The sequence below is a fragment of the Mastomys coucha genome, unplaced genomic scaffold, assembly GCF_008632895.1.
Source record: "Mastomys coucha isolate ucsf_1 unplaced genomic scaffold, UCSF_Mcou_1 pScaffold22, whole genome shotgun sequence".
In the NCBI taxonomy this organism is placed as follows: Eukaryota; Metazoa; Chordata; class Mammalia; order Rodentia; family Muridae; genus Mastomys; species Mastomys coucha.
The window spans coordinates 251,819,842-251,842,121 of NW_022196905.1; the positions used below are offsets into that span (position 1 = coordinate 251,819,842).

The following is a 22,280-nucleotide window of genomic DNA, read 5'->3' on the forward strand; positions in this document are numbered from 1 at the left end:
TATATATATGTAATTGGAGTGGTCAGAAGGGGGCATCAGATTATCCTGGAACTTGGGTTACAGGATTGTGAGGGGGATGGGAACCAAGGCTGGGATCTGGGAATTGGCTGTGGGTTCTGAATATGCGTGCTGGGGACAATATTCAGATCTTCTGAAGAGCAGCAAGTGCTCTTGATAGGGGACTCTCTCTCTCCCTCAATTTTATACCCTTACACCCCTTAATTTAAAGTTTCTTTTGTTATTTTTATAATTATGTATGTCCCTGAATGTGTGAGTGTGAGTGTGTGATAGTGACTCCAGGAACCACAGAGGCCGGGAGAGGGCTATCCTAGTCTGGGGAGGGAACTGGAGGTGGGGATGGCTAAGGACTGAAGTGAATCCTATGCAAGAGCAGCACCTGCTTTTAGCCACAAGGCTGTCTCTCTGGCCCTTCAACCTTTATAAGAAGTGGGTTTTTTATTTTTTGATGGAATAATGATGGACATTGCATTGTATTTATCATTTCATTAACTGATGTCAAGTATTGTCCCAATATATTTGGGACAATGAAGGAATCAGGAAGCATGAATCACCAGAAAGAAATCAAGTTGCTTGGCCAGTCCTAGAACACAGCACTAAATGTTCTAATCAAGTTATTTCCTTATGCTTATAAAATGAGTGGATTTGTTGTTTTGTATTGGTACACACTATCATGTTGGTATCTTTTTTCAAAGTGACATTGATATTACCGAACATAAGGCGAAAAGCAAATGTATCTTCTAGCAAGAACAGTAAATATGAAAAAGGAATTTTGCTAATGCATTTAAATGTAACAACATGAGGGATGACATTTTTTCCTCTAAAAACAAGCATTACTCAGGATCTCAAAAAGGGACACTTTTTTTTTCTCTTTTTGCTATTCATATACCTACTACTGCATACTATTTTACTCTTTTATAGTTTATGCTGTGTTTAGAAACTTAAGTGTTAGTAAACATTCCTACAAATATAAAACTATTTTTAAATTTGTCTTATATTTCATTTTGGCTAAAATCTAAGTAAGTAAGGATGCAGTATGATTTGAGAGGAAAATAAAGAACCAAAAGAACACAAGTGAATAGTTTGCTTGAGTAATGGAAGATTCGTTTAAGGCATTTTTTTTTAAGTAATTTAGATATAACACCTGGAATATCACATCTAAATCCATTAACCAGGTAAATTGAAAAGGGTGACAGGTAAAAGATTGTGTAACTATCCAAAGATGAATCCCTGAACCGGTGGTCTATTAACTCCAGACCTTCACATATTTTCTCTATTCATGACTTAAGATTGAAATCTAAAGGGCATTTTTTTGATGACTATCAGAGTGTTGATACACATGTTAGTTTGTAGTTATCATAAATAATATCTAAGCTTGTTCTTTAGGTTGGCTTCTATTAATCCATTTTGTCATTTAGATCTGAATGTTGTTCAAGACTCACATATTAAAGACTCGGTCACGAGCTGGTGGTCCTGCCAAGGTGTGGTTGGATCATGGCATTGATAACCTCATTAATAGATGAATTCATTCATAAGCAGAATGATCCATTAAGATAGGAGATCTACCTGCTACTATTATTTTATTGAAGGGACAGAGTATCAAACTGCTTACTAAGTACTTATCCCCATGGGCTAGTACAATTTGCACCCATATCAGAGAAGTTTCTTTAAGTGTCTTGATGTTTGTTTTGGTTTTTCGAGACAGGGTTTCACTCTGTATCCCTGGCTGTCCTGAAACTCACTCTATAGAGCAGACTGACTTTGTACTCAGAGATCCATCTGCCTCTGCCTCCTAAGTGCTTGAATTAAAGGTGTGTGCCATCATCACCTAGCCAGAGAAGCTTCTTTAGGCAGCAGATGATGACTTCAACAAAAACTCACAACTAGCCGGTCAAAGCATAGAAAACACAGTGGTTCTCAACCTTTCTAATGCTGTGACCCTTTAACATATTTCCTGGTGCTTGGGTGACATACTAAACATGAAATTATTTTCCTTGCTACTTCATGACTGTCATTCTGTTGCTGTTAGGAATCATATGGTAATATAAACATCTGTGTTTTCCAGTGGTCTTAGATGACCCTTGTGAATGAAGGGGTCGGGACCCATACGTTGAGAACCACTACTGTAGAGTGTTCAGCTCTGAATGGGACTCTGAAACCATGGCTCTGTAATGAATTAGCATCCACGAATGCGGACGCACAGCAGAATCCAATATGTATTTCATGTGTGAGTCCACTTTTGTTAACCTAGATGGTTCTCCTGTCTGCCTTTGATCAAGTCTTCATGCCTTCTGAAACATAATGAGAGGCATAACTTCAAACACTTAGAAACTTCTGTTTTATAAAACATCAAGATGTTTTTTGCCCATTTATACCCACATTAATCAACATTCTGTGAAAATCGTATTTTACATTTATGAGTGTTTCATTAAGTCTATGCAACAACACTGTAAGGTATACATTATTATTAGGGAAGAAATGACACCCAGGAAAGTTATTTAATACCAACAAGGGTTAGGTGATGCCAAGATGCACACATGATGCCAATAAGCATTTTTAAAATAATGACAAGGAATGAAGATATGGCTTCAGGGTTATACCACCACTGCAGCAGTCCCAGAGTAACCATGGGGGAATGTTCTGAGGAAAATTATGACAGTAGACGATGTTCTTAAGCAGGAACCAGCACCAACCACTGTGGTCATTGGCCTGTGCATACTGTTTCATTTGAGTATCTTGCATTCAGTGGAGTGAAGACTGAGTGAAGTCCCATTCTATGGGATGAATGGTAGAGAGGAAGTTCCTCAGGGGAAGATGAGCAATGTGGGAGGAGGGCAATAGCACTACATTAAGTAATAAACACACACACACAAAACACACATACACACACATATATACATACACATATACACATGAACACACAAACATACACATATACAGACACATACACATATGCACACATTACACACACATACATGCACATTAACTCAGACACACACATACATGCACATAACATATACATACATACACATGAGCACACAGACATACACATATACAGATACACACATATGTGCACATAACACATACATACACATGAACACACAGACATACACATATATATATATATACACATAATACACATATACATACACATGAACACACTGACATACACATATACAGACACATAAACTCACATAATACATACATATGTACACAATGAACACACAGACACACATATACAGACACATATACACACATAACACACACAGGAACACACAGACACACATATACATACACACACACACACATACACACATGGCACTTTTTGGTACCTCTTGTTGAGAAGTGGGTCCAAGTCCCTACATTTGACTCTTGCTCCTCATTTGCTTGGTCAATAGAATACAGTAAGAACATTGCTTTCCAACATTCCATCTAAAGCATCAAGACACCATAAGTGGTCCTCTCCTGGGCTCACTCTTGGAAATCAGCCACAGTACTCCAAAAACAGTAGATACAGAAGAGAGCCCATGCAGGGAGGAAATGAAGTCTACAGCCTTCACGTTCACCTAAGCTCTGAGACAACAGAGGGACCAAACTGTCATGTGAGTGAGGCATCTGTGAATATACCCTGTCACCACCACTCTGGTTCCCTGGGCTCACGTGTATGCATAATTTTGTATGGAGTGCAGCTCATCATGTGAGTTTGACTGTTGTATTTGAAGCCATCCATCAAGTAGTAGGTGTGTATTAATTACTATTCCACTTTGTCTAAATACCGAACAAAAGCTACTTATGGAAGGGTATCGGCTCATGGCTCCAGGGTTCAGCTCGTTATGGAGGGGGAGCACAGGCATAGCAGTGGCAGGTGGTCACCCTGCAGCAGCAGTCAGGGAACAAAAAGACGGAAGAAAGCTGGTGCTAAGCTTTCAACTTATTATTTTCTCCTTTCTTTCTTTCTTTTTTTTTTTTTTTTTTTTTTTTTTTTTTTTTTTTTTTTGCCTTATTCAGTCCAACAACCCACATATAGGATGGTGCCATTCACAGTTAAGGTGAGTCCTCTTGTCTCAGTTAACCTAATATAGAAATTTCATCATAGATATGCCCTCAGGTTTGTCTCCTATGTGAGCCTAGATCCTGTCAAGCTGACAATCAACACCAGCCATCACAAGGAGAACCCTGTCGTGCAAATTAAGTATGACCGGAATACCCAGAGGCACAACCCTTTGCTTCTCTCTTTTAGGGTGAACATACAAATTCACTCAATAACCTTTTCCTACTGTTCTAAGTGCCCAACACTATACAAGCACATTATAGCTGGGCTATAAATATTTATGAACTAATTGAATAACCCTTTCCAAGTAGATAAATAGTACAAAGGGCTTAAGTATCTTTCAGAAGTGAGTCTTCGGCTGAACTGTAAATAAAAGATTTTCATATTGAAGTTTAATGCATTATCTATCAGAAGCCACAGAAAGGAGTCTCTTTACAGTAAGCAAAATCCAATTCTTTTTCTCATGAAATCAGGTCATGACTAGAAGTGAATACTTTCATAGTCTTAAAAAAAAATAGACATGTCACAGACTGTTGAGATGGTTCAGCACTCTTGCAGAAGACCCAGGCTCAGTTCCCAGCACCCGTGTGAGGAGACTCCCAACTGTAACTCCAGCTCCAAGGGATCTGATGACCTCTTCTGACCTCTATAAGAACTGTACTCAGACACAAAGCCTCACACAGACATACATAAACCCACAATGAGAAACAACATATTTTTAAATAAATAAGCATGTTAAAATTGTTTATAAGGATGGGTGCTTAAATGCTGAGAGGAGACGGCTTTAAAGAGGTTCTTGGAATAAAAGAAGCAAACTGATTCCTCTCCTCTCTACTGCCCATCCCTTAGAGTGAATATGCATTACCATAATAATTTTCAATGGCATTAATATAGATCTAATAGGAGAGTTCACCTAAATGTAGCAGTCTGTGTCTTTATCATAAAATTATGAAGATTTTAAGCTGACATTTATTACCCAAATCATATATTGATGGCAACTTTCCTACAGTTGCTGAAGAATTTAGCCTCAAGTTCTTGTCCTTCAAGAGATCCAATTTTGTGTAATAGAAAAATGTATTGTGAATTATCTAGATGTGTCATGCCAAATGAACTATAATGTCTCAAGTCCCAGATGTGCACAGAGAGAAGTGCACATCTGGTACCCACTCTCACCAGCATCGAGAATCCTTTCTGGGAAAGCATAGGTATAGGACATGGGAAGGGAGGAAAGGCTATCAAATGCTCCCTGGTTAGCCTTTTACCCTCCAAGCTTGTGTCTTGTCACTACCACAGTTACAGGAAGGAGTCTGCAACAGCCTTCTGCTCAGCGCTTGGTAGTTAAGTGGGAAGATGATAAAGGGAGCTTATGCATCTGTCTTTGTCTCTCTGAGGTTTGAGCGCTGCTTGGGGACACAAAATCCTTCACACATTCAGCGCTTTTCGACTTACATAAAAGCTAGGAAATTAGTTAATATGGTACTTTAGCTTCTTTTCCATTATAACTGAAAATTTGCTCGGGGTACAAATTTCAGGGTAAGTGACCCATTCCCTCCTGAATTTCTACTTCCACCTGTGGGTCTAATACTTTCCAGCCCAAATTGCAAGGTATCAACAACCAAGTACTTTATCCATTCATTTATGCATCCAATCTATAGCTAGAAAAGCAGGTATCATTTGATGTATCCTACCAAGCACTGAAAAGCTATGAAAGCAGAAGGCAAATAAAAATTAGTTCTTGCCCTCAAACAACTAGCCATGGTGTCTGTTCACAGCAGTAAAACCCTAAGACACATGATAAAGAGTTCTCCTTCCTTTTGGCTTCAAACTTCTGATCCTTCTGCCTCTACCTCTCAACTGCTAGGAATCTAGGTATGTGCTGCCACATAAAGTTTTATATGGTACTTGGGATTGAACTCAGAGCTTCATGTATGCTAGGAAAGAACCCAGTCATCTGAATGATGTTCCCAGCTCCAGAATTTATGGTCTGTTAATAAGAGAGGGGTAGAGCCGCTATATTGGAAGAAAGTAAGTCATCCTGCAGCAGAAAGTTTGCTTAGGGTTTTACTGCTGTGAACAGACACCATGACCAAGGCAACTCTTATAAAGGACATTTAATTGGGGCTGGCTTACAGGTTCTGAGGTTCAGTTCATTATCATCAAGGTGGGAGCATGGCAGCATCTAGGCAGACATGAGGCTGGTGGAGCTTAGGGTTCCACCTCTTGTTCCAAAAGCTAGGATGAGGGTCTTAAAGCCCACACTCACAGTGACACACCTACTCCAACAAGGCTATACTTCCTAATAGTGCCACTCCCTGGGCCAAACATATGTAAACCATCATACCATCCTTGATTATACAGAGAGTTCAAGGCCAGCCTAGGCTACATAATCCTTTCTCAAAAGACAAAGGAGAACTTACATTTTCATTCAGAGTAGCAATGAGTCATTCTATGGAGAGTGGCCTACACTTTTTCCAACCTTCCTTTGTAACATAAGGATGTTTTCAGGCTATTCTAGTTGTGAGCTCTCCTTCTGCCCAGGAGATGGAAGGAAAAAGAAGTCAAGAGGAAGGAAGGTCTTTTCTGCTCTGTAACCTTTCCAAATTGTTGGAAGCAGAATGTACCTAAGGGCATGGTTTTGTAGCCATCTTGTGGCCATAAAACAGAAAGCATTAAATGGTAAGAATGGACGACACTAGGCGAACTGACAGTCTATCTTTCCATGTTGTCAGCCACTCCATTTTGGTCCCTAGGACTTTTCAGTCTATTGCATCCTAAAAGTACTGATAAACTGTCCAACTGGTTGACCTCTGAGCAATTCAGAGGAGGTCTTATATATACAATGAGTAATACTAATATTTCATTATTCTGTATCAAATATTGAAATTGTTGGATATACCTAGCTTGTGTGTTTTTCTGTCTACATAGAAAAGAAAATACCTGAGGCCTCTTACACTCTCTCTCTCTCTCTCTTTCTCTCTCTCTCTCTCTCTTTCTCTCTCTCTCTCTCTCTCTCTCTCTGTGTGTGTGTGTGTGTGTGTGTGTGTGTGTGTGTGTGTGTGTGTGTGTGTCTTTTGGCTGGCATTCCACGGTGTAGATTTCAAAAAAAGCCTTGCTTGGGAATTATCAAAATCTTCTTGAATTTGAAGGACTAGATTTTTTTATCAAGTTTTGGGAGTTCGAAAGCTGAAGAGATGAATCAGCTTTTTTAAAAAGCATTGCTGCTCTTGCAAAGGACCAGGATCTTGTTCCCAGCACTCCAGGAGGGTGGCTTACAGCCATCTGTAACAACGGTTCCAGGGGATCCAGTGCCCTCTGCCTCCATGAACACCCGAATGCATGTGTGCATGCACACAGGAACACCTAAATAAGAACAATTACAGTAAACCTTTAAATTGGGGGCATTTTCAGCCACTTCTTCTTCAACATCCTCTGCTCTTTTCTCTCTTCTCTCGATAATGTGCCTCAAGCTTTCAGGCTTCTATCTTTATCTTCGTACCATTCTCCTCATGTTTCTCAGACTATATAGCCTCCATTGACCTAATTTTATGGTCTCTGATTCTTCTACCTGCTCATATCAAGTCTGGCATTGCTGTAATTTTTTTATATATACATTAGCTACTGTACTTTTCAATTCTACAGTTTGTATTTGGTTCCAATCTACACTGTTTATCTTTTTTTCTGTTCTGCTTAGTAAAATCCCAATTTAGCAACTTATATGTGGCTTGCTTTAGTTCTAGGACATGTTGATTATGAGAGACAATATATCTTTATCTGGTTACCTCAGGGACTGAAGGCTTTTCCTTTCTTGCCCATGGGTTACTTTCCTCTTTCCTCATGTGTCTCATAATTTGTTTTGTTGAAACCCAGAAGATGCAATACAATGTATCAGTTCTAGAAATTATATCCCTTCTTCCCCAAATTTGCTGATATTTAATGACTCTCCTGATTAATTCCATGTGTTCTGAATTCTTTGCTGTATCCTATCACATATCATTGGCTCAGTTACCTTGATGCTCAGCTAATGACTGGGCAGAGATCTCCTGACACACCTTCAGATAATAAGTTCTGATGTTCATTGTGGCAAAACTAGATATCATCAAAATGTATGGTTCTGCTATAATTTTCTGAACTTAGAGCCATCTTATGATACTGTAAAATAAATATTCAGTTTGTCTATGTCATCATGCAGTTCTTAATTATATATTTCATAATATATGACATAAGTGTTTTTTGTGTTTGTGCTATAATGAGTTGACCAGGAACCTCTAAGTAGAGCGAGGACAGGAACATGTGACATGAAAAGCCAGGGCAGGATCAAGTGTTAGAATTTAGACTCTCTCAAACCAGTGTCCTGAGAAAAGAAAACAAGTGATATTTTAGTTGATGACCAATGGCCAGTGATGTAGTCAGTTACAGCTATTTATTGACACCTAAAACCCAAAAGCAATAATTGGGAGATGTTTTGGATTACTAGAAGGGGAATTTTTTCAATATGAATTGAGATTTCACACACACACACACACACACACACACACACACACACATACATACACTGAGAGAGAGAGACAGATAGAGACAGAGAGACAGAGAGAGACAGAGAAAGTCAGAAGCCTTTGTACAACTCTATGTGGGAAAAAAATAAATTTATTTATTTTTGTTTGTTTGTTTATGTGTGGGCATCCTTGTGTGTATGTGTTTAGTTGTGAGGGTGTATATATCTGTGTGCATACATGTGCATGCATGTGTGTGTGGATGCCCACAGAGGCCAGAAGAAGGCATTGGACTTCCTGTAAACCATGTTACAAATGGTTGCAAGACTGGATGCTGGGAATTTAACTCCAGTCCTCTAAAAAACATCAGCAAACCTTCTTAACCACTGAGCAGCCATATTTGACTTAAGAATGTGGTTTTTTCCTTTAAAATCACAATTTGAAGACTTTGAACACAACACAAAGTAAAAAGACAAAATGAAACCTGTATTCAGTTTGACTTTAATTTTATTAAATATACATGCACCAAAAGAAAAAAGACTACAAGGAAAACATTGCTACTTATCATTTGGTCAATGGTAGCAGGGCAGTTTTCTCTACCATACTCCTCTAATGTTCATAATAACTTCTCCTGGAATTTCTTTAACATCAAAATGTGAATCTACTGAAGTATCTGCAGGTTTTATACTTTTTCCTTAATCTTCGCTACAATAGAATCGTCCATAGCTTCATGTCTGAACTAGTGCAAGAGGGCCCGAAGAAGTCACCCATCATCATCCAGCATCGACTACTCTACCTTAGTACCATTTCAAGGCACATTATGTACTACCTTTTTCAGAATAATCCAGTACCTACGTTGTCCTTTTCTGGAAGTCCCATGCTCCATCCAGGGCCAGTGTGTACCCAGCCTAACCCTATGCACACACTCCATTCATATTCAAATGTCCCCAACCATAGTCAGACTTTCATCCTGTCAGTTTGTAGAACAAAAAACGATAGTGGAGACTTTAGGCAATACAAAAGCCAACGTGCCCTCTATACTGGCACATGGCACATGATCGTGACTAAGTACTATCAACTCATAGACCATGAATTCTATCTGCCTTCAACATCACATTCAGTTCTGAAAACATATTTGTCATATTTGTTGTATTTTGACTTGTGTGTGTGTGTGTGTGTGTGTGTGTGTGTGTGTGTGTGTGTAGCTAAATCAGAGGCCAAAAGAAAGCATTGGATCCCCAGAAGTTGGAGTAAAGGCAATTGCAAGCTGCAGAACATAGATCCTGAGAACTGAACTCAGGAAACTCCTCTGCAAATATAGAAATACTCTTAACCACTTAGCCAGCTCTCCAGCCCCAATATGGACCTTGACAGGAACATTGACTTGATGCTTGAGAATACTCTAAGGTCAGCACACAAAAGAAAACATTTAAGAAATCTTTTATCTGATTGGATAGACAAAGTATTGACATTTGCCAAGTACAAATGCTATCTATTATAGTTTATTTTAAACTATAATTTATTTGTTTGAGCGGAATTCCCCATAATGGAAAATTGTAGAATGAAACTACGGAGAGGTTGACTATGTTATGCCATTTCTGTAACATCCCTCTGTTTGGCAAGCTATACTTCTCTCTTCCTAACTGTTCAAATGATCAAATCTTTCATGTATACATCCTCTTTTTTTTTTTTTTGCTGTAAACTTTTCAGTTTATTCAAAATCCAACAGATGATATCATAGAGCATGTTTCACTCTATGTCAACAAATTATGCAGTGATTAGCTAGCCTATAAATGAATTTAGAAAATGAGGGGCCTGACATGTGACATAATTTTTCAAAGTTTAAAGCAAACAGAGCCTTCCGTACTTTATTTTTCATCGTTTACATGGTGTGACTTCACTGTGGGTCACAAAGGGCTAATGTTAGTGCAGTTAGGATGATTAACTGTCTTATTTTATTTATAAATCATTTTAATTGAATAGGCAATGTCAAGGAAGTCGAGCCCTCACATTTACTTGGTTCCCCCTCCCCTAAAGGAAATAAAGTAAAAGACTTTCACCATGGTAAAATATCATGCTGGTTTTAGCAAATATTGTTTTCATAGATAATCATAAACATTTTCATACTTTTGACCTGTCCCCCAATTAGCCCTGTTTAGTTATGATAAATGGAAGCTAATTTTTTTAAAAGCCCCATTCTCTGCTTAGTAAATAGAAAATTTTAGCTTGAACAGTCTTTTTTTAAGATTTATTTATGTTTATTTTATGTATATGAGTACACTATAGCTGTCTTCAGACATACCAGAAAAAGGGCATCATATACCATTATAGATGGTTGTGAGCCATAATGTAGTTACTGGGAATTGAACTCAGGGCCTCTGGGAGAGCAGTCAGTACCCTTAACCTCTGAGCCATCTCTACAGCTCCATTTACACAGTCTTAGTGGGGGCTCCACAAGTATTTCATTCATTGACCTACAACAGAAATACACTAAGAAACAGATACAGCAACACACAGGTAGTGTTCCTCCTACACCACATGTTCACATGGCATTCCCGCCACACACCTCTGAGTTCTTAAAAGCTCTATTTATTTTGCACTTTTCTGTCACCTGAGGTGTGGCTTTTTACCTTGGTCACTGAGTGCAGGAATTTCACCCTCCCAAACACTGGCTTCTTCACTTATTAGATAAGGAGAATGGAGGGGGGGATGACAGTATATATCCCCCCAGAGAATTGTGACTATTAAATGGAATATTAAAAAGAAGTGTCCACAATTGTCTCAGGCTATGGTTTGAATATGAGACACTTGGCATTATTTTGGATGCTGAACACTTGGTCCGCATCTGGAAGGTTCTACCACCTTTAAGAGGTAGTGTGTACTTGGAGGAAGTTACTTGGTATAGGGTGCTTTGAAATGTTGCATCTGGTCCCCTATTTCCTCTCTGCTACAATGGGAATATCTCTTTTTCTACATATTTCCACTGTCATGATGTTCTGCCTCACATGATTTTAGAAATCCAAAGCCAAGTGACTATGGGTTGAGCCATTTAAAACCATAAGGTAGGTAGGAAGATAGATAGACAGACAAATACATGGGTGGGTGGATAAACAGACAGACAGATATATCGATTGATTGATTGATTGATTGATATAATAGATGATAGATAGACATTCATCCCAAGTATTTTGTGAAAGTGGTGAAAAGATATGATTAATAGAACCACTGATTTTTTTGTCTCAAATATAAGAACCATAACAAATCATTTTTAAATGTCATTAATAATTTTTTTTCTTATATGCACTTTAATGACCGAAGTTGTTTAAAGTAGTTATCTACATATGCCACAATTCTGTTGGGGGACATTTCATCCATACCATCTCTCCCTGAACCACCCATTTCTCTCTTATGCTTTCTCATTATCTCCCTCCAACAGGGAGCTGGAAAGCAATCATTCCAGCAATGAACAGTGGTCCCCAGTTAAGAACAAAGACCATAAAAAGATAAATACAGAACTATGTCCAATGTACGTGCTTATTTTGGACAAAAAGTCACAAAAATCAGACCTGAATCTTGAAAGGGGAGTCAGAGGATATTATTGATATACATTTTATAGATATGTAGAATTTTCAATGAATAAAAATATCATTAGAAAAGAAAATAAGTACAAATATTCAGATTTCTAAGGTAAAAATTATTGAGATGAATAATGGAGACATTTGCATTGTCCTGGAAATACAATGAATGTCACAGAATTATACCCTTGATAATTTTAATAAATATAGTTTTGCAATTCAAAAGAAGAAGAAAAGTTACTAAAATAAGTCATAAAAATTCCAACATTAGGAACTAGAGAGACGGCTCAGCAATTAAGAGCGCTTGTTTTTCTTGAAGGGAAAGCAGGTTCAGTTCCCAGCTCCCACAAGACAGCTCAGAACCACCCATAATTCTAGTTACATAGGATCTGAAGACCTCTTCTGACCTTTGAGGGCATCAGAAATGCATGTACTCCACATACAAACCAGCACACAAAACGTTCATACACATAAAAATTAAAACTATATACCACCATTCTCACAAACTACATACATGGCATTTTTCATGCACTAGACCCCTAACACATTACCAGAAAGTATGTCATTTTTAAAACTTCCATGAACTCCTAATACCCTACTTTCAAATGTGACCATTTCTTTTCTAACTTACCTAGAAAGAACAGAAGGGCTGTTATCTTTCCCTCAAGACTGGTTAATTGTTTTATTTTCTTTTTAATTTGTATATGGGTGTTCGATCATCAGACGTGCCAGTTGGTATGTAGACATGACTCCCGTGTGCAGCACAATCATGCAAGTGTGCCTTACAAAAGTATGTCTTGATAAACTCCGGCTCACACTGCTTCCATAAAAATGTAAAGTATATTTATAATTTCATATGCTACATTCCAGTTCTGCAGCTAAGTGAGAGAGCAACGTGCCTGGGGTTGCACAGCTGGCAAAGTGCTGAGCTGGGATTCCATTGCTGACAGCTGGTATTCATCAGCGCTGTCGATCCTCCCTACCCCTGCACATAGGCCTTCCAACCCCATCTCTGCACCTCTGATGTCTTGTTCAGCGGCGAGGAGGGGAAGGGAGTGAAAAGGCAGATGAGCTGGACTTTATCCAATATTCACTGTGCATTGATTGTTCATGGCTTGAGCTCTTTTCTTATCTCACTTATTCCTCAGAGAAACCTACAAAAGTTTTATTTCCTCTCATTTGAAAGTGAGGAAACTGAGGCTGAGAGAAGTTCAGGATCGTAACCGTAAGAAAATCAACGCTGAGAGCCAAAGCTCCAGCTCTTTCATCTATGCACGAAACATTTCATAAAATCAAAAAGCAATGTGCAAGGAAAGGGAGGTAGACCTCAAGCTTATTCCATTTCGTTTATTTCACATTTTTGTCCATTGCTTATTTTTAAACTCAGTTGTAAATGGCTGATTATTATGTGACAGGAGGAATTTATTTTCTGGTCCAGTCTATTTGGAGTTCTGTAGGCTTCTTGTATGTTCATGGGCATCTCTTTCTTTAGGTTAGGGAAGTTTTCTTCTATAATTTTGTTGAAGATATTTACTGGCCCTTTAAGTTGGGAGTCTTCACTCTGCTCTATGCCTATTATTCTTAGGTTTGGTCTTCTCATTGTGTCCTGGATTTCCTGGAAGTTTTGGGTTAGGGGCATTTTGCATTTTGCATTTCCTTTGATTGTTGTGTCAATGTTTTCTAGGGTATTTTCTGATGCTGAGATTCTCTTCTATCTCTTGTATTCTGTTGGTGATGCTTGTATCTATGACTCCTGATCTCTTTCCTAGGTTTTCTAACTTTAGGGTTGTCTCCCTTTGTGATTTCTTTATTGTTTCTATTTCCATTTTTAGATCTTGGATGGTTTTGTTCATTTCTTTCACCTGTTTGATTGTGTTTTCCTGTAATTCTTTAAGGATTTTTGTGTTTCCTCTTTAAGAGTTTCCACCTATTTACCTATTTTCTCCTGTACTTCTTTAAGGGAGTTATTTATGTTCTTCTTAAAGTCCTCCATCATCATCATGAGAAGTGATTTTAGATCCGAATCTTGCTTTTCCAGTGTGATGGTGTGTCCAGGACTTGCTATGGTGGAAAAATTGAGTTCTGATGATGCCAAGTGACCTTGGTTTCTGTTGCTTCTGTTCTTACACTTGTCTCCTGCCATCTGGTTATCTCTTGTGCTTCCCGCTTTCAATGTATCTGGACTGGAACCAGTCCAGTCCTTCCTGTAATCCTCAGAGTCCAGCTGTCTCTGTGATCCTGTGATTCCAGGATCCTGTGATCCTGAGATTCTGGGTGTGTCAGAGTTCATGGAAATCAAGCTGCCTCTGAGAACCTGAGATCCTAAGATCCTGGTCTTGCTAGAGTGCCTGGGAGTGGAGCCTCCTTTGCACCCAAGTTAGACTGGTTCAGACTGGAAGGAACCTGAGCCACTGGTCAGGCAGGCTTCCTGAGTCCTTGGATCCTCCTGGTCCTAGTTACTCCTGGTGGTGCTGGGACAGATGTGTTCTCTTCACCCCTGATCCTAAGATCCTGGGCTTGTTAGCACATCTGGGAGTGGAGCCTCCTCTTGGGGGGCTGTGCGGTTGTAAATGGCTGAAGAAAGCCCTTAGCACTCGTGCCACTGAATGCTCCTTGCTGATGGCCAACCTCATGCAGACCCGGGACGATGAAGGGCACTTGGTAAGTGTAGGTTCTCAAGGAAGAAGAAGAAGAAAGTGTTGCAAACACTGAGGCAGAGTCTAGTCAGGATCTATGTATGGCTCATGGGAATGTATGTTTCATCCCGAGAGCATCATCCTGGTTTCTATCAGTGCCATGTGAGATTAAGCACTTAACAGCTCTAAAAATTGTTTCACCCTATTTTCTCCATTCCATGAGTTATCAATATACTTCCTCAGTCTCCAGATTCTCTTTCTACCACTCGGATAGCAAACATACTCTGACCAAAAGCACCTCGTGGGGAGCAAAAGGGTTTGTTTGTCTTATTCTTCCATGTCACAACTCATGAGAAGGACCAGCCCCAGCTGCAAGGTTTGGGTCCAGAAATGGAGAAGGGGGATCGTGCAAATGAAGACACTGACCACCTGCTGACTTTCAAAGCAAATGGCTCCCAATAGCTTCAGTCATCTTTATTCATATAATCACAATCCTGCTCGCCCGAGCAGTGACATCATTGGTTGTTTTATTAAAAGAAATCATAACATCAGCATAATAAAAGTTCCATCATTACAAAAGGCCCTCAATAGTTTCCCTCCCTCCTTCCCTGATCCTGCTGTTTCAATGACCCCCTAACCTTATTTTGTACTACAAAGAGCAGTTTCAGCAAGCCCAAAATAAATGTCTAGCCAGGCGTGTCCTATAGACATGAGCACATACCCAGCTGGTAGCCAGTGTAGTTACACAGTTATGCAAGGTGAGAGACAGATTAAACATGTGTAGGTATTAAGTCGGGCCATCAAATAACAACACTCCTCTGTCATAAGATGTTTTTAATTACAGTCAAAGATGTACTCACTGTACCAAGCAACATTTCCTGATATGCACCTATCCATTCCCAATACCATCTTTCTAAGAACCAATTTTTAAGTCTCTATTGATCAGACATAGCTTCCCTATTTTCTAAGTCTCTGTTAGTCAGACATATCTTCCACAGAACACTTATGCAAGCAGGACCCACTGCTCTTCACAATTGCCACAGGCTTCCTCAGTGCGACTGTAGCTGCTTCTCTAGAGACATGATTACGTGCCCAAATACCCAGGATTAAGATCACATCTGGAGAATCAATAAAGGCAGGGATAGGAGAGGAGCATTTTACACCACCCGCCCCCAAGAAAGAGTATTGAGAAAAACATAGACTCATCACAGAGCTTTCAGTCTGCATGATCCCGGCCTTGCCCATGGCCAACAAAGTGAAACTAAATATTGCTGTGAGTAGAGACAGCATAGCGAAAGCAAGGAGAGTTTGTAGCACGCATGATCTAGATAATAAGCTTAGAAGCCATCAAATTCACCACAGGTCCTTGCCAAGTGGGTCTAGACACAGTAGAGTCCAAGGGGTCTCCATAGACCTTGCCACAGTAGAGCCCCAATAGTGAAGCATTCTTATGCTGTTCCCTGCAGATGCTTCAAGGCCACTGCTAAGTTCATGCTTGAAAAGATACCAGGACAGGAGCTCAACCAAAAACTTGGCGGAAAAACCATGGAGGAGAGCTGCTTGCTGGCTCTCTCACCCATTCTTAGCTAGAATACAGCCCAGGACTACCTGATCCAGGACTGGTGCTGTTCCTCACAATGGACTGGCCCCTTCTGCAACAGTTAGCAATGATGCAATCCCTCACAGACATGCTCTCATTCCAACCTGACAGAGACAACGCCTCCCATGAGACTCTTGCTCTCGGGTGAATCTTGGCTCTGTTCATTCGACAGTTAATGCTAACTTGGACACCCTCTGAATGGACAAATCCAAATATTTCCTAATGGTCTCCCTTTTGGTTTTTTTTCTTCTTCTTTTTTTTTTTTTTTTTTTTTTGAGGGAAACTTGGGTACAGTTTATTATGAAGGTGCAAAGGAATGTTTAATAACTTTTATTTACTTATTCTTACTGAGGTAAAAATGCCAATAACGATGAGTTGAACATTTTAGTCTTTCTAGGGATTGTTTCAGTGTTGCTGGTATTCATGTTGTTCCAACACTATGCCTACCCATCTCTAGAGCTGTATTCTTTCTATTAAACAGTATTTCTATTAAACAGTGATTCCTCTTTCTCCCTCCCCTTAGCCTCCCCTTAGCCGTCTTTCTTTTTCCTGTTTCTCTGGGTGTGACTGTTCTAGGATCTTCATATAAGTAGCGTCTTACAATTTGTCCTTTTGTATCTGGCTAATTGAAGGAATATAATGTCTTCAAAGCTCATCTATATTACAGCATGTTTTAGAAATATGCTCTCTTTTGGGGTGACTAATATTCCTTTGTGTGTGTAAACCACATCTATTTTTAACCCATCATCCACCCATGGCTGTTTGGATTGCTTCCCCTTTTTGATTACTGTGGATAATAGTACTCTCAACATCAGTATTCGAGTGTCTATGCTATTATTTTTATTGTGAGGGATTTCCCAATGCAACCACCATGTGGAAAGGAGCTTGGGCAATCCTGGCTTCCATGCCTGGTGTACTGCCTGGTTTTGTGTGTCAACTTGACACAGGCTGGAGTTATCACAGAGAAGGGAGCTTCAGTTGGGGAAGTGTCTCCATGAGATCCAGCTGTGGGGCATTTTCTCAATTAGTGATCAAGGGGGTAGGGCCCCTTGTGGGTGGTGCCATACCTGGTCTGGAAGTCTTGGGTTCTATAAGAGAGCAGGCTGAGCAAGCCAGGGGGAGCAAGCCAGTAAGGAATATCCCTCCATGGCCTCTGCATCAGCTCCTGCTTCCTGACCTGCTTGAGTTCCAGTCCTGACTTCCTCTGGTGATCAACAGCAGTGTGGAAGTGTAAGCTCAATAAACCCTTTCCTCCCCAACTTGCTTCTTGGTCATGATGTTTGTGCAGGAATAGAAACCCTGACTAAGACACCTGGCATCCAAGCCTGTAAAGGGAAGAGCAAGAGCGCTCTGAGAATCTACCTAGCCACTGCCTATAAAGGAAAGTCTTCAGGGGACTCTCCTTGGTCAGCATTACTCAAGGATTTCCCAGAATGGTTCTGGCAGAAGAAAGACATTGAGGGAGTCTTTTGGAACTTCCCATCTAAGGTCATGGCGAATCTGTATCGGGAGGCAAATAAAATTAGTTACAAATGTACCCTGGAGTCTCCAAATGCCCCTGGAGAGGAGGAGAGCCTTTTTCTACTGGCATCAATTGGAAACAGTCCCTGAGTCACCATGCTAAGACTCTGAGGCTATCTTGAATTAGAACTGAATAACCTCTGAGAATGAGCACCCCTTCAATTGCATGTGCACTCATTGGTAAACTACTCAAAGGACTCTGGATAATCAGTCACAACTCCAACCAAAATCCACAAGAGGCATTGCAATCACTATTCACATGTGTGCGCTATTTCTAAAGCACTCTAAGGACCCTAGTGCATAATAACATGAGGAGACCTCTGCTGGAGACCATCTTGAAGTGCCTTAAATACAGCCAGTTCAGGGTTTGCTTATCACACACTCTCCCATGGGAGGCTCTGCTGCATCTGGTCAAAAAACTCCAGCCACCAAAGCAGGGTTCTTTTACCAGCAGAGTGTTCTTATTAAGTAATTGAGTCAGAGCCTGTGAAAGAGAAGGCTGAGTTAGGATTCTTTATGCCTTCTTTATGGGAACCTATTTCCCTCAGCAACATCTCAAGGTCTGCTTTGTAATCCTGGGAGAATAAATGGGACTCAAATGAAGAAATTCTCTTAGAAGGGGATAAACACAGACACAGACACACACACACACAGACACACACACACACACACACACACACACACACACACACACGGAGTGAAGAGACAAACAGACAGAAACAGGCAAGCATACCACCCTTCAATTAGGGACATCTGCTCCTAACTTTTACAAACTTCTCTCTCTCTCTCTGTCTCTCTCTGTCTCTCTCTCTCTCTCTCTCTCTCTCTCTCTCTCTCTCTCTCTCTCTCTTTCTCGCTCTCTCTGTGTGTTTGCGCGCATGTGCGTGCGTGCAGGCGCGCGTGCGCACACAAATGTGGTTAACAAAATAGAGTGGTGTATATTCATTTTTAACTACTTTTTTATCTAAAATATTACCACTAGCCTCCTATAACAATATATTTGTTATCCAAATATATTCTCTCTTTTGGGTTCAAAAAATAAATCCAAGTCTTTTTCCCTGGTTTCTGTTTAAATTTTTAACAAATATATAAGCAAACCCAAGCCTCTTTCAGCAGTAGCTTAGTAGACATGATCTAGTCCTCTGTTCCAGAGAGAAGTAGCATTAAATACCCACTGGTAAATATTCAGGTTCAAGTTTGCTTTTTCTTGCCTCATTAAGGTTATAGGTCATAGGACATGACTGCAGCTCTTAGCATATATAAATATACATACATACATACATATACATATACATATATATATACATACATAGATATATACACATATACATATATATGTATATATATGGTGTACAACTTGATGTTTTTACCCACATACTGAAAATGAATATCAAGCTCATTATAATATACACACACACATGGTTATGTTATGTGTTGAGAACATCCTGAAATCTCATTTCAGTGTGTTTCAGTGCCATAAACACAGACTATTACATGGCAATCCCTTGGTTGTTCCCAAGGAAGCCTAACTCCTAATCCTGCAGTGCAGTGAGGATCTGCATCCTGGGCTCAGGAGGAGGGACCAAGTGTCTAGGAACCATTAGACTATACTTTCTCCACCAGACCTGTGCACGGGTACCATGAAAAATGGAAGGAAAAACAGGAAACACACAGACTGCTTGGGCAAAGCCACTATGATGTCACTTGCCCTCTTCCTGTAGAATTTCTCTAGAAATGTCTGTCAATACAGACTTTCCTCTCATTTCACCACACTTCAGTGGTTTGAAGACAGGGGTTTCACATCTTAATGGCATGTCTTATGATGGATGGCTGTAGGCCTGACAGGAGCAGTGACATCACAAAACAAACTTTGTGACCGTGATAATGCTTTGCAGGAGAGTGAGCAGAGAAGAAAGGCTTTGAATAAGGCAGATTTGTTCTTTAGCTTTGTGGTGCATCTGACTCAGGCTAGGCATGGGCTAGAACAGATTTCTGGATACTTCTCATGGAAGAGAATTACTTACGGTAAGAACGAGAATCAGCATAAGAGACTGCAACAGAAAGGGGGAAAGTAAACAGTAGGTGCAGCAGGAGTAAACAGAGGCTTAAAAATCATTAAATCTGTTGAAAATGATAATTCAAGATGATATGAGATATTGCCTGGCAGGAGAGAGATGGTTATCATACAACTGACTTTCCTGGGGTGACGATTATCCATTGCTTTCCAGATGTGCTAACCCTGTGATTTCCCCAGCTGGGAGACACTCAGCTACATATTTTGTGGTAGCAGGGAAACAGTGGTCATCCTCTCTCCTATGCACAGAGAGAGGAGAGGCAGGGGGAGGGAGGAAGAGGAATAGTATGGCAGGATAGAGAGAGTGAATGAGAGTAAATAAAGTAGGGATGAGAGGGAAAGTATAAAGTTTAGGTAAGAGAAATAACAGAAAACATGGTAGAATAGGAAAGCAATATGAAATTAAAACGTGACTATTAAATATTTGTACAGGAGTGGGGAAGTTGAAGAAGTCACAGTGAAATGAGTGAAGTCAAAATACATTATATCAGTCAAAATCTCTTCCTTGCTTATAGTACCAAAGATTTTCCTCCTCCTCTCTGAGCAGAAGTCTTAAGAAGGCTCAGCCAACCATCATTTGGAGTGGATTCTCGGAAGACTTTACAGATGTAGCCTTAGCTGAAGAGGAGATGGATCTTATATTGAATTGTCATTTGTCAGCCGCCAAAGGAAAGTGTCTCCTAGGTGGCATGGCTATTTCAATTAGTCACTCTCCTGATCCATCATCTATTTCCCTATCAGCCCCTTAGCCTTTGATTATAACTGTCAACCACAACAAGATTCCTTGTATAAGAAGACTTCTGAGTCGACGCCAAAGTGCATCTCTCTAGAGTGCTCTCTGCCTCTCAGTCCAAGTACGTGGCAGTCACCTCGGGTAGTAAAATAGATGTCTGCGTTTGTCAAGTGATTTCTTTGGTATTGATGAGACTCAGGTGCCAGTATTAGTAAAGACCCTTGGTGATGGCTATCTTTGGCCAAAATGCGCTTCTTCTAAATTTATGTCTTTAATGTCTAAAGCCACACCACACCCTGACCCTGTGATATCTGGAAGCAGGAGCTCAGGGAGCTGAATAAATCATAAGGGATAAGTCATCACAAGAGGCCTTATTATCCATAAGAGAGAAGCCCTCTCTATCTTCTGGGGGTGTATTAACAATGTGAACATCTGCAAACATGCAGAAGAGACATCAGAGACTGAGCTGCTGGGTGACTTGACCTTAGCCTTTTCTGCTGTCTGCATCACTCAGCCTGCTGTGGTTTTGTTGCAATGCTCTCAGCTAAGAAAGTAACTTCAGTGTGCAACTGTGGCTAAGAAATCTGTGACCTGTGAGAGAGCCAAAGGCATTATGGGAGAGATCAAGCATGCAAATGGCATGACCCAAGACCATTATTCTCTAAGCATCAATGTCCTCATCTGTAATGTAACTATATCACTGAGCTTGCCTTGCTGGGTCATTGGGAGGGTTAAATGAGATTAATTAAGTAGATGCAGCATGCTGCTCAGATAGTCTTTGGCAAGATGCTGCAGAACTTTAAACTACAGTAACTTGTCCTTTGAAAGTGTTAGCTATTGGTTTGGAGATAAGCAACCTTCTCTCCTTAGACATCAATAGCATAAATGACATTAAAACAAAAACACTGAAAGCAGAACTGCTATACAAACCAGAAATCCTATCACTGGGTATGAATCCAAAGGAAACGAAATCAGTAGTTCAGAGAGACATCTGCTGGCCCATGTTTTCATGATGGCTACAATATAGAAGCAACTACAAGGGTATCGATGAACGGACAAAGAAAATGTGTCACATATAGACAGCAGAATGCTATTCAGCTACTAAGAGAACGAAACCCTCTTATTATTTTCTCCATTATAGATGAGTAGTATAGAAGGCAGAATAAGCCGGGCACAGACGTACTAACATTCCATGATCACTTGAACTTGTGGAAGCTAAAACAGTTATGAGAGTAGAATACTGGTAATAGTGAGACTGGCCAGGATAAGGATAAAGGGAGTAGAGGTTAGGCCAATGAGTTAGAAAGGAAAAATAAATAAATTTAAAAATAAATTCTAGTATTTTCTACCCCATAGGCTGACTATGGAAAACAATAGCAGACTGTATATTTCAAAATATCCAGAAGAAAAGATTTTGGATATTCTCATTACAAGGAAACATTGACTATTTTAGTTGTTGGATATGCAAATGGCATTGGTTGCTACCCAATATATGTATGCACTGAGACTTCACACTGTGTCCCACAAACATGCGCAATCATTGGGTTTTTTTTTGTTTTTTGTTTTTTTTTTGGGGGGGGGG

The 22,280-nt window shown here is 40.0% G+C and overlaps 1 long non-coding RNA gene and 1 other non-coding gene across 2 annotated transcripts; both read left to right on the forward strand.

The window, feature by feature from the left end:
• The first annotated feature begins 19,823 nt into the window (after window positions 1-19,823).
• Window positions 19,824-21,060, forward strand: LOC116068059. The gene is made up of 2 exons (XR_004109423.1): window positions 19,824-19,916; window positions 20,481-21,060. It is a non-coding gene; the product is annotated as an uncharacterized LOC116068059 (long non-coding RNA).
• LOC116071495 lies at window positions 20,045-20,207 on the forward strand. Its single transcript, XR_004110925.1, has one exon. It is a non-coding gene; the product is annotated as a U1 spliceosomal RNA (small nuclear RNA).
• Window positions 21,061-22,280: the final 1,220 nt, after the last annotated feature.